The 13,373-nt window shown below is 44.2% G+C and overlaps 1 protein-coding gene across 2 annotated transcripts in view; it reads left to right on the top strand.

The window, feature by feature from the left end:
- TRAF2 (TNF receptor associated factor 2) overlaps positions 1 to 13,373 on the top strand; it is a 66,893-nt gene that overhangs the window by 15,422 nt on the left and 38,098 nt on the right. For both annotated transcript variants that reach the window (XM_073640599.1, XM_073640598.1), the window contains one exon: positions 7,031 to 7,271. The gene's annotated coding sequence lies outside the window, so the exon portion shown is untranslated. The remainder of the gene's footprint in view (positions 1 to 7,030; positions 7,272 to 13,373) is intronic.

Below are 13,373 nucleotides of genomic sequence, written 5' to 3'. Positions count from 1 at the left end.
TCTGTAGATGAGTAGTCCAATAATAGTAATGTACAAAGTGAGGTACACCCAAACTCTCGTATTTTTATTCATCAGAATAATTGACTTTGAAATTCTGTGACGTTTTCCTGCCCATATGAACCTCAAGGTAGTCGCTCGGAGTACCTTTAACCCTCTGAGTGGAACAGGTATGGGTAAAGTTTCAATTAAGAATAGCAGTTTTGGAAGAATGGTCATTTTTATCGCTGAAATAAGGCCAAACAGAGATAAGGGTAGAGACATCCATCTTGTCAAGAGGGAGCAGATTTCTTTAAAAAGTTGTGGAAAGTTATTTTTATAAAGAGTTGAAGATTATAATGTGAGGTTATTTCCTTCTAATGATACTTAAAGTTATTGCAGAGGAGATTCAATTGGGAATCTGGTATATATATATTGGGAGAGCTTCTGTTTTAGTTGTGTTTTGTTTTGTAACCCGACAAGTTACCAAATTATAATAGAAGGTAATGTAGATTAGGAAGAGTAAGGTGGGGATTGGTGAGATTTAGAAGAATGTCGTCCGCAAAGAGGGAAAGTTTGGATTCTCTATCTATTACCCGGGCCCCTTTCACCCCACATTTTTGATAAGAGTCCCTGAAATGTACAAGACAGGCCCCTGTGATTGACAGATGTGATGTCTCCAACTCCCAGAGTCTGATATTTCTGGTTAATTTTAGACCTTTAAGAAATAATATCCCCTCCCCCACTGCGTATGAATTATGCCATTACAGCGCTCTAGAAGCCCATAAACCAAAGTCTACAGCATCAGCACTGATTCCTATCTAGTGTTTATGGTGCCCCCCCCCCCCCCCCCCTCCTCTGGCTCCTGATTACCACACTCCTATGTTAAGCCAGTTTGTTTTCCCCTTTGCATCGGAGAGGAGTTGATTGTTAAATCTCCAGATCAGGGGAAACCCTTCTCCTCATTTCTCTAAGTAGTGAGACTGCAGCGGAGGAGATGTAAGGAGGGTTGTGGTAGCGTCTGCTGCCCTGCATCGCACAGATCAGCAGCTTATCCTGTCAATGATCTATGATATGATACTCTGTGCTTCTCAGAAAGATGTGACTCAGTTTCTGGATGGATTTCTCTTTACTCAACATTACTTAAATAGAGAAAAACTCAGGGGTTGAGCAATAGAGTAGTGGAAATTTTATTTAGGCAATCCAAATGCAATATATATTTGACCTTTTGGTCCTTGATTCCGGACCCTCATCAGAAAGCAACAGATTGCCGTGGATGGGGTAGTTTAAGGAGATGAAGAGCAATGGAATTGTGACCATAGTCACACGTGCAGATAGGACTGAAACGTCAAAATATATTGCAGTTGGATTGTCTACATATAGTCTTCACTATTGTATTGCTCAGCCTCTGAGTGCCGAGTTTTCTATATTTATGTTTTTGGACTGGATCCCTACTCGGCACCTCTACCCTAATAGTGTGACCTATAGTACTCTACTCAACACTGCAGTCAGGCTTCTCACAGATAACAATATGGAGCAAGAGAGTATTGCCATCAGCCTCTGCATAGCCTGATAACAGGCGACTGTAGGATTTCCATTAGGCTGTGTGCCCACGATGCGTTTTTGCCCCTGCGGAAACGCTTAAAAAATCATCGTGGGCACACAGCCTTACAGGGGAAGTTGTGTAAATGCTGACTGATCATTTACTGCTGCTACAGACGGGTGAGTTGTGCCGTTCTGTTGCCCCCAGTACAGACTGAAGGTTAGTAACCCCAGTATTTCTCCTGCCCCCTGCAGTGATGGGTGTATTTACTGGCAGATGCAGCTGGATCCAGCTCTGTTTTGTTTGGAGTAGTGTTAGGGTTTCCATAGAGGTTGTAGTGATGTGCTGCAGGTAACACTGTGTTTGCCCTGTATCTATGTTGTGCCCCCGCCTTGTACGCCGTACCGCCCCTCCTGTACCCTGTACTTTTTATCACAGCGTTGTAACTTGTGCATTGTAATGGAGGAAGCCGAGATGGTTCCTCATTTCCCCTACGGAAATGTGTTGTAACTGTATGAGTAAATCTATTGATATTCAAGTTCGCTGGCTCCGCCTGATTCTTACCAAAAATGTAATTTGTAGTGAATTGCTAAACCTCCAATTATCCTGAAAATGTGTGTGTAACGCTCTGATGTCCCCTATGACCGTGTACAACCCTTTGTCAAGCTCTGTAATCCAAACACAACCGTAACAATATAAAAGTGACAGCACAATATAAACTGATGGAAGCAAGTGGTAACTAACAGCCCATTTTATTACTCAACGCACCGATGGAATTTTCAAAATGGGGGAAAAAATGGTTAAAAAATGATCCTATTTAATCTTTTGTGATCAGGTAGGCTGCTCTATCACTGCCTGTAAATCTGGGAGGATGACTGAAATTTCCTGCTCAAGGCCCTACTAAGTATTCACCCGCCAGATTCCTGTGGTCCTCCCCAAACCTGGTGCGACCATGCATGTTATAAACGACGCACGTCTCAACTATTCATTAAATATGTGGCTTTCTGTCTACCATGATGTCCAAACCTTGGAAAACGTAGACATATGGTTTGATTCATGCTTTTATCTCCAACCATGTCAGTGGTGAAAAACCCTGACTTATATGTTCACATGCCTGCACAGGGGTCTACCAGGGGAATTCACACCCGATAAGGCATCAAAAATCCTAATTTTAGCCAAAAGTGACAGAAATCATGGATTTTTGTTTTAAATAATGGAGCAGGAGTAATCGAAGTACGACCATGACTGACAGGGCCACCAGCACAGCTGAGCGTTTGTATTGTGTCCTCCATTAATGATGACTGTTCATTTCATCCAATAAGCCATTTGGAAGAAATGGTTGTTGTGACATATCTTCCTAAGCCTCTGGAGTGCTGTGACTGTGAGGGGCAGAGCAGGTAGAGGTGCCATTGATGGAATTGAAAGCGTCAGTATAAAAGATGAACTGATATGACGCAGGAAGACTGCGCAGAACACTAACTCGTACTTAGTGTCGCTCTCAGAGGTAACATCATCCTCTTGTGGCTTAGACAAGTGCCATAGTCATTTTTTCTTTTACCATTCATTTTTTTACAATGATTAATATTATCGCCCTTCCCATATAGGACGTAACAAAATTGCTAGGTAGATACACTTCCAAAAAGCCAGGCCGCAGTAGTGGTGTTGTGTGTACGGGTGTTAAATTGGACTAGTAAAAAATAACACTGATACCAAAAACAGGCAAGCACATAATGTCTGCATTTTTTTTTTTTGTAGATTCTTCTTTTTTCCCCCTAAAAAAATTACGGTAATCTTTCACAGCCTTCAAAAAGGGCAAAACAGGAGATAAGTACACATTCAAAAAGCCAGCAACTGCAACTCAGCATTGTATTGATATTGCGTTTTCGGATGTGAAATTTGACTAGTAAAACAGATGAGCAAAAAATAGCAGTTTGTGACACACACGTTGTGAGGTAGACACTCGCAGCGAAATAGGTGTTTTGGGTAGTTTTACTTTAATATTATTTTATCATAATTATTACACACCTACCCCCCCCTCCCCAAAAAATAAGAATTGCAGAAGAAATGCAAAAACTCAGTGCTCGTGACAAGCACCACTTTCTTTGACACCGAGCATAGTGTTTTTTTTGTCTTTAAGAAATATTGTGCTGGCTTACTGCTGCTTTCTTGTGCATGAAGGACAAAAAAAAAATTTGTGTAATTCAAATGCAGCAGGACAGATCCCCCCCCCCCCCCCTGCTCCACCAGATCACTGATCAATCCCACTGATTGGCACCTCTCCTGTCTCTCTCCCTTTATCAAATGAATATCTGAATTATTCACAGACTTCTTCACTGCTCAGTTATACAACACTTTACTGACTGGAGTTTGTCAAATATTTTAGGGCTTTCTCTTGCTGACCTTTTGAGCTCTGGCGTCCTCTCACTATCCTAAAATCACCCTAAAAATGTTGAGGAGCATGTTGCTGAATTGGTTCCTCGTGAGAAAAAGGGCTGAACCCGCATCATATCAAACTTCCCATCGGGGGTCCCACATTGGAAGCTCTGATGTCTTCTGTGTAGCTACTAACACCAGGTTCTATTGACACGGAGGACCTGTGCCTGGGAGCTGTCATGTCCATATACTTGGGTACCCGCAGAGCTTACAGTTTTTCTTGCATGTCGCGGTCAGATCATCTTATTATCATTACTATCACGATCGCTGCAGAGCGGCCTTCTTTTCCTGTAATTTTGCAAAAACATGTGGATTGACAGTGACACAAGGTTATTCCGAATTCCGAGACGTTTTTCTTTCCTTTCCCATGACCTTGTGTTCCCGAGTTGTATAATGTCCTTGTGACTCCAGTCAGAGGAGTATGTAGGGGAAGAGTGTCTTCATGTGGATGCTTTCTATATTGGGGAGAGGAGGGTCATTGGGGAGCAGCACGTGTGCATTTTAGGGTAAAGCTGAACGTCTGTGCGATTTTTGGCCGCTCGGAGCACACTAGGTGTGTCCGCACCATGAGTTATTGTGATATGATTATCATTTATTCCACAGAGGAAACTGTTGGAGCGCTGGAAAATATTAGGGCAGCTGTGACTCCCTCACTGGCCATAATACAGGGAGAACCTGTAGCCGGGTATTGCCATCTTATAAAGTCCTAGGATCAGCCATCGCTGTATCGTTGCTATAGGATCCCAACCAGTCCGAACAGTACGTGGTATCCAGCACTAGTGTAGCACTGGTTCTCGGTGGCGCCATCCACTGTGCAGGGAACTGTAGCACAGCCTCATTAACGAGACCCTATTAAAAATAATTTTAAGTAGTTCCATTCTGGCAAAAAAAAAATTGCATTTATTAGCAAAGATGCCCAGGAGTGGAGTTGTGACCCACAGTGATGTGATCCCTCTGTTCTCCTCCTGGACTGATCTCTCACTCTCAATTCATGGGTAAAATCTGTTTTCAGTGAAGAGAGATTTTCCATTACTGAGAGAGATGGCAGCTGGTGTGTAGAAGACTCAATGGCGGGGAGCAGAGCAGGGAGACACAGATGTTCTCTTCTCCATAGAACTTTATGAGCACCAACAGTCATCTCCCATCTCAGGAATGAGAAGGTCTGTATTCACTGTAGAGATATTTTACCCATGAATTGAGAATTTTGAGAATGCATGATCAATCTTGGAGGAGACAGAAGCAGATTCTTCTGATAAGATGTATTACATTGTTTCTTGTTCTCACAAGTCTTATGATTGAAGAAAAAATGAAAACGATGATTTACTATTTAAATGTATGTTCTGGGGATAAAGATTTTTTTTTTTTTTTGGTCAAAGTGCTCTGAATAGTTGAAACAAATTAATAGCGACTATACATGTCTTCACCAGACCCCCGCAGGTCCTGTTACGATGCTCACTTGGACTGCACCGATCTCTGCTCCTGCCCCCGACACATTATAAAATGGCAACTCAGTCGATCACTACTGTGGCCAGTGTCTGGTTGAGGGGGCATTTCCTATGTTGAAAACTGGCCCCTGAAGCTGGGGTCACAGGCTCATTGTAATAGGACCTGGGGGTGGATTGGTAGGAGAGGAGAATTTTTTTTTTTTCACTTAAAGGAGCCCATTAACCTGTTTCCCAGATTTGACTGCGGCTACCACCTTCTTTTTCCTAATTAGGATCCTAACGATCCGTTCCTTACAGCCAGGAGAAATTAACTTTATACATCGCTCTCCCTGGACTCCAGCGCTTGCTGTGACCCTGTTGCCCCGTAATATGGATGGACTCCAGCTCTTGCTGTGACCCTGTTGCCCCGTAATATGGATGGACTCCAGCGCTTGCTGTGACGCTGTTGCCCCGTAATATGGATGGACTCCAGCTCTTGCTGTGACCCTGTTGCCCCGTAATATGGATGGACTCTAGCGCTTGCTGTGACCCTGTTGCCCCGTAATATGGATGGACTCTAGCTCTTGCTGTGACCCTGTTGCCCCGTAATATGGATGGACTCCAGCTCTTGCTGTGACCCTGTTGCCCCGTAATATGGATGGACTCCAGCGCTTGCTGTGACCCTGTTGCCCCGTAATATGGATGGACTCTAGCGCTTGCTGTGACCCTGTTGCCCTGTAATATGGATGGACTCCAGCGCTTGCTGTGACCCTGTTGCCCCGTAACATGGATGGACTCTAGCTCTTGCTGTGACCCTGTTGCCCCGTAATATGGATGGACTCCAGCGCTTGCTGTGACCCTGTTGCCCTATAATATGGATGGACTCCAGCTCTTGCTGTGACCCTGTTGCCCCTTAATATGGATGGACTCCAGCTCTTGCTGTGACCCTGTTGTCCCGTCCACTCTGCCTTTAATTGATGGGCTGGGTTAGCGGGCTCATTGCCAGTGCCAAGCTTGATCTGTACCTGCCCAAAGGACCTGCTTGGAAACCAGGGAAAGCGATGTATAAAGTTCCTTTCTCTGGATTTGAAGGGCTGTAAGGAGCGCATCATTAGGATCCTAATTAAGCGACACAGAAAGTTTTGGCAGCCGCTGAGATCTGGGAAATATGGTGAAGACCCTGTTAACTTGTATGGTGCCAGCCTGCAAATCTCCGCACAGCCTGGAGCCGCTGTTCAGGGCAAAACCACGACTGGCACGCAACACTAAACCGGCCCTACAGCACAGCTGCCTCTCTTGATCATTGGGTTTCCACAGCTCAGATTCCTACCTATAGTGAAGTAGTGACATTTCCTAGCAATGGTCCATCAGTTTATTAGGAGAAACTTCTTCAGCTTTAGGTTCTCAAAGCAGAAAGTCACAGCAGCCATGTAAAAGTTGTGGAGCCATCATCTAGTTATCAGGTCACCCAGGCTTTACAGAAAAACATGTAGTCCTCTGTCGTCCTCATGGAGTAATGGACATAAAACTTATACAGCTCTGTAATACCGTACCCTTATATTCATCACCACGTAACATGCCATGTGCTTGTAGAGTATTACTTATTGGTATGTCGCTCTTCATTTTTTTTTTACTTTTTTTCATTCTCTTGCAGATTGGCTGTCTATATATAGGGATTATTCCAGGAAGCGTTGACACATTCCCGTATCACATGGAGGCAGATTATTATATGCCTGGAAAATATGTGTAGTTGGGATATACAATATATGTGTATATTGTATATCCCAACTCCAGTCTGTAGAATCAGAAGATCCGCATGATAGAGTCGGACTCTCCGCTCACTCACCATACTGTCAGCTGAGACAAGCCGAACAAGACGTGAACGAATCTCACAGGTAATTATGCAAAGTTTTATATGGAAATAGATGGAATGATGGGACCTATAAGACCTCACTCACGAGGCTTTATGAGGGCTCCATGCCCCTGTTGTAATAGATGGAGGTAACGCTGCACCTCTGACCTGCCGCAGTGCAGTTATGTACAGAGCCGGGGGACATCGGGCTCAGCATTGAAGATGTTGACTGTATTTAACTAGAAAAACTTTCTGTCTATTTGCAAATTTTCCATGGCCTTTACTATAGATGATTGCAGAAGTACACACACCCCTAAAATGAATGGCATGATTGCACGCAATTCTGTAGAAGTAATTTCAGAAATGCACTCGGGGACGTCATGTGAGATGGAGGCTATATATGTTATTGTCAGCGTCTTTGTTCATGATGGTATGATGACGCTTTCTGCCATTGCGGTGCTCTCCGCTCACCCACAGAGTTTGCACAAGGCAGAACGTATATGCTATCTGCTATACTGATTGAAGGTCACATAACCGAAATGTCTTCACTTTTTTGATTGCCTGCACTTTAAATAAATATAATCAAAATATTCTCCAATTTACTACCAGTGGCAAGTTTTTTTTCACTACTTTACAAGGGATAGGATCCTTTTTGTGCACCATGTCTGGGAGTGCCATGGTACTACTTTACAGGATGTGGTTGTGACATACAGCTCTGGCAAAAATTAAGAGACCACTGCAAAATTTTCATTTTCTCAGATTTTTCTCTTTATAGGTATATTTTTGAGTAAAATGTACATTGTTGTTTTATTCTATAAATTACTGACAACATGTCTCCGAAATTCAAAGCTAAAAATTTTGTATTTATTTACAGCTAATGAGAAATCGTCAAAATATTAAAAAAGAAACAGTGATTTCAGATCTCAAATAATGCAAAGAAAACAAGTTCTTATTCATTTAGAAACAACAATTCTCATGTTTTAACCCCTTCAGGACCCAGCCTATTTTGACTCTAAAGACCTTAGCATTTTTGTAAATTCTGACCAGTGTCCCTTTACGAAGTAAAAACTCTGGAACACTTCAACGGATCCTAGCGATTCTGAGAATGTTTTTTCGTGACATATTGGGCTTCATGTTAGTATTAAATTTAGGTCGATAATATTTGCGTTTATTTGTGAAAAAATCAAAAATATGGGAAAAAATTTGAAAATTTTGCAATTTTCAAATTTTGAATTTTTTTTCTACTAAACCAGAGAGTGATGTGACATAAAATAGTTAATAAATAACATTTCCCACATGTCTACTTTACATCAGCACAATTTTGGAAAAAAAAAATGTTGGTAGGAAGTTTGAAGGGTTCAAAGTTCATCAGCAATTTATCTTTTTTCCAGCAAAATTTACAAAACCATTTTTTTAGTGACCACATCACATTTGAAGTCCCTTTGAGGGGTCTTTATGACAGAAAACACCCAAAAGTGACACCATTCCAAAAACTGCACCCCTCAAGCTACTCAAAACTACATTCAAGAAGATTATTAACCCTTCAGGTGCATCACAGGAACTAAAGCCACATGGAAGAAAAAAATGAACATTTTTATTTTTCTAACAAAAATTTACTTTTAGCCTAAATTTTTTAATTTTCACATGGGTAACAGGATAAAATGCATCCTAAAATTTGTTGGTCAATTTCTCCTTAGTACACTGATACCTCATATGTGGTCATAAACCACTGTTTGGGCACACGGCAGGGCTCCGAAGGGAAGGAGCGCCATTTTACTTTTTGAATGGAAAATTAGCTCCAAAAGTCAAATTGCGCTCCTTCTCTTCTGAGCCCTGCCATGTGCCCAAACAGTGGTTTATGACCACATATGAGGTATCAGTGTACTCAGGAGAAATTGACCAATACATTTTAGGATGCATTTTATCCTGTTACCCATGTGAAAATTAAAAAATTTAGGCTAAAAGAAAATTTTTGTGAAAAAAAAAAAAAAAAGTACTTTTTTGTTTTCACAGATCATTTTGTGAAGCACCTGGGGGTTCCAAGTGCTCACTATGCATCTAGATAGGTGCCTTGGGGGGTCTAGTTTCCAAAATGGGGTCACTTGTGGGGGAGCTCCACTGTTTAGGCACATAAGGGGCTCTCCAAACGCAACATGGTGTCCGCTAACAATTTGAGACGATTTTCCATTCAATTTGTTAGCGGACACCATGTCGCGTTTGGAGAGCTGCTGTGTGGCCAAACATTGGAGCTCCCCCACAAGTGACCCCATTTTGGAAACTAGACCCCCCAAGGCACCTATCTAGATGCATAGTGAGCACTTGGAACCCCCAGGTCCTTCACAAATTAATCCGTAAAAATAAAAAAGTGTTTTTTTTTCCACTTTTTCATTTTTATGAATCAATTTGTGAAGCACCTGGGGGTTCCAAGTGCTCACTATGCATCTAGATAGGTGCCTTGGGGGGTCTAGTTTCCAAAATGGGGTCACTTGTGGGGGAGCTCCAATGTTTGGGCACACAGGGACTCTCCAAACGCAACATGGTTCCAATTTGTTAGTGGACACCATTGTGTAGTGTATGTCAGGTTGGTGTGCGGTGTGGTATATTGTAGTGTATACACCACACACACACACACTACAACACACACACCAACCTGACATAGCCTCCTAAGCTGAGTACGCCCTAGACTGGGATGAGTGGGACGGGCGGGACATTTTGTGTGCTGTGTGCGTGTGTAAAAAAAAAAAAAAAAAAAATATCGAAACTTTATTATAGTGTGAGTGTACGTGTGTGTGTGTGCTTGGTGGGGGCTGTCAGGCGTAGGGGGGGGGGGCTGAAGAGATGGAGGAGCCAGCAGCTGCAGCAAGGGGGGTGATCACTGGGGCAGGAGCCGGCAGCAGCAAGGGGGGTAGGAGGCCGGCAGCATCAGGGGGGTGATTACTGGGGCAGAAAGGGGAGCAGGAGCCAGCAGCAGGGGGGTGATCACTGGGTTTGCGGGGGGGGGGGGGGATGATCACTGGGATGGGGGGGTGAACACTGGGGACAGGGGGGTGAACACTGGGGGGAGGGGTGATTATTGGGAGGTGGGGGGTGATATCACTGGGACTGGGGGATGGTGGGTTTGATCACAGGAGCAGGGCATTTACACTGAGCCTGCTGCTGCTGTGATCACAGTCCACCGGCTGTCAGAAGGAGAGCAGCAGCCGGTGGATGAAGACGTGGGAGAGGGAGCAGAGGGAGCGGAGGTCTGGGTGCAGGTATGAAAGTGGAGGGGGGGTCGGGGGTGGAGGGGGGGGCAGGGTGGAGTGGAGGGGGGGGTCGGGGGGTAGCGGGGGCAATACTACCTGATGCAGATCAGCGGCGGCAGCAGGCGATCAGCGGCGGCAGAAGCGATCCACGGGGGGGCAGCTGCAGAGGGTCCACGGGGGGGGCAGCAGCAGAGGGTCCACAGGGGGCAGCAGCAGAGGGTCCACAACGGCCGGCACCCGATCCATGGACGGGCAGTTGCGGCCATCATTAAAAACTCCCTCCACATCTGATTGGGGCTAGTATCCATGTGACGCTAGCCCCCCAATCAGATCTGGGAGGAGGGGGGGGACAGAGGTGACACTCCCCCCAGCCAATGGCTGATGCTGTAAGCATCAGGCCATGCCCAGATTTAAATATTACACCAGTTTTCATTGGTGAAATATTTAATTCATTCCGATTGGCTGTTTCATTTTCACTTTTAATGAAACTGCCAATCGGAGGGGTCCCAGGCACGGGGGGGTTAATCCACCCCCCGGGGGGTCGACTTCAGGATGTCCAGTTGCAGTAGCAACTGTGACACCTGAACGACCCCGCTCGCAGGCGCTGCAGGGGCTCTTTCCCTCCATGTCACAGACGCTGTGACATGGGTCGGGAACGAACTGTTTTCCATGTCACAAACGGTGTGACACGGGTCGGGAAGGGGTTAACTCAGGAAGAGTTCAGAAATCAATATTTGGTGGAATAACCATGATGTTTAATCCCATCTTTCATGCGTCTTGGCTGCTTTCCACCAGTCTTTCACACTGCTTTTGGGTGACCTTATGCCACTCCTGGCACAAAAATGTAAGCAGTTCTTCTTTGTTTGATGGCTTGTGACTATCCATCTACCTCTTGATTACATTCCAGAGGTTTTCAATGGGGTTCAGGTCTGGAGATTGGGCGTCCATGGCAGGGTCTTGATGTGGTGCTCCTTCATCCACACATTGATTGATCTAGCTGTGTGGCATGGGGCATTGTCCAGCTGGAAAAAAACAGTCCTCCGAGTTGGGGAACATTGCCTGAGCAGAAGGAAGCAAGTGTTTTTCAAGGATAACCTTGTATGCGGCTTGATTCATACGTCCTTCACAAAGATTAACCTGCCCAATTCCAGCCTTGCTGAAGCATCCCCAGATCACCGATCCTCCACCAAATTTCACAGTGGGTGCAAGACACTGTGGCTTGTATGCCTCTCTAGGTCTCTGTCTAACCATTAGACGACAAGGTGTTGGGCAAAGCCAAAAATTAGACTCATCAGAGAAGATTACCTTACTCCAGTCCTCTATGGCCCAATCCTTACGGTCTTTGGCAAACTTCAGCCTGGCTCTCCTTTGCTTCTCATTGATGAAAGGCTTTTTTCTAGCTTTACATGACTTGAGGCCTCTAGGAGCCTGTTACCAACTGTTCTTGCCGTGCACTTCACCCCAGCTGCCATTTGCCATTCCTTTTGTAGGTCACTTGATGTCATCCTGCGGTTGCTGAGTGACATTGGAATAAGATGATGGTCATCCCGGTCAGTGGAGAGTCGCTTTCCCCTCTGCCGGTCTGTAGTTTTGTTGTCTCCAATGTCTTGCTGCTTGAACTTGTTGTAATAGACTGCCGTCTTCAAAATTTTAAGGATGGAGGCAACATGGTTAAAAGTTATTTTTTCATTCAAATTACTTTTGGGCTATTCCTAGCACTTGTTTTGCCATCCAGTTTGTCCTGTTGCAAGAGGATTGAGAAGACCACAGCAGTGTATTTTATACTTTCCCTTGTTACATAATATTTGGTTCAGGTGATCACCTAATCAGAAGCACATTAAGTAGAATGAGGTGGACTTTGGTTGGAATTCAACTGACACTGGAATGGAATGGCTGTCAGACATGTAGAGATGGGGATTGTTAGAAAACTGTGCAGTGGTCTCTTAATTTTTCCCAGAGCTGTATATAGGACCTACACTGGCTGTATATAGGCGGTAATCACTCCCATCATTGTCCTAACCAGGTCTGCTAGTAATACTCATCAGATACAGTTAAGTCCATATATATTTGGACAGAGACAACATTTTTCTAATTTTGGTTCTAGACATTACCACAATGAATTCTAAACAAAACATTTCAGATGCAGTTGAAGTTCAGACTTTCAGCTTTCATTTGAGGGTATCCACATTAAAATTGGATGAAGGGTTTAGGAGGTTCAGCTTCTTAACATGTGCCACCCTGTTTTTAAAGGGACCAAAAGTAATTGGACAGATGAAATAATTGTAAATAAAATGTTCATTTCTAGTACTTGGTTGAAAACCCTTTGTTGGCAATGACTGCCTGAAGTCTTGAACTCATGGACATCACCAGACCCTGTGTTTCCTCCTTTTTGATGCTCTGTCAGGCCTTCACTGCGGTGGTTTTCAGTTGCTGTTTGTTTGTGGGCCTTTCTGTCTGAAGTTTAGTCTTTAACAAGTGAAATGCACGCTCAATTGGGTTGAGATCAGGTGACTGACTTGGCCATTCAAGAATATTCCACTTCTTTGCTTTAATAAACTCCTGGGTAGCTTTGGCTTTATGTTTTGGATCATTGGTCGTCGCTTCATACTACAGATGGACAATCAGTTTGGCTGCATTTGGCTGGATCTGAGCACACAGTATGGCTCTGAATACATCAGAATTCATTCGGCTGCTTCTGTCCTGTGTCACATCATCAATAAACACTAGTGACCCAGTGCCACTGGCAGCCATGCATGCCCAAGCCATCACACTGCCTCCGCCGTGTTTTACAGATGATGTGGTATGCTTTAGATCATGAGCTGTACCACGCCTTCGCCATACTTTTCTCTTTCCATCATTCTGGTAGAGGTTGATCTTGGTTTCATCTGTCCAAAGAATGT

The sequence above is a fragment of the Phyllobates terribilis genome, unplaced genomic scaffold, assembly GCF_046119375.1.
Source record: "Phyllobates terribilis strain yellow unplaced genomic scaffold, ASM4611937v1 Scaffold_7__3_contigs__length_470593459, whole genome shotgun sequence".
In the NCBI taxonomy this organism is placed as follows: domain Eukaryota; kingdom Metazoa; phylum Chordata; class Amphibia; order Anura; family Dendrobatidae; genus Phyllobates; species Phyllobates terribilis.
The sequence above is the reverse complement of the archived record's forward strand: the minus strand, read 5'-3'. Positions and strand labels throughout refer to the sequence as shown.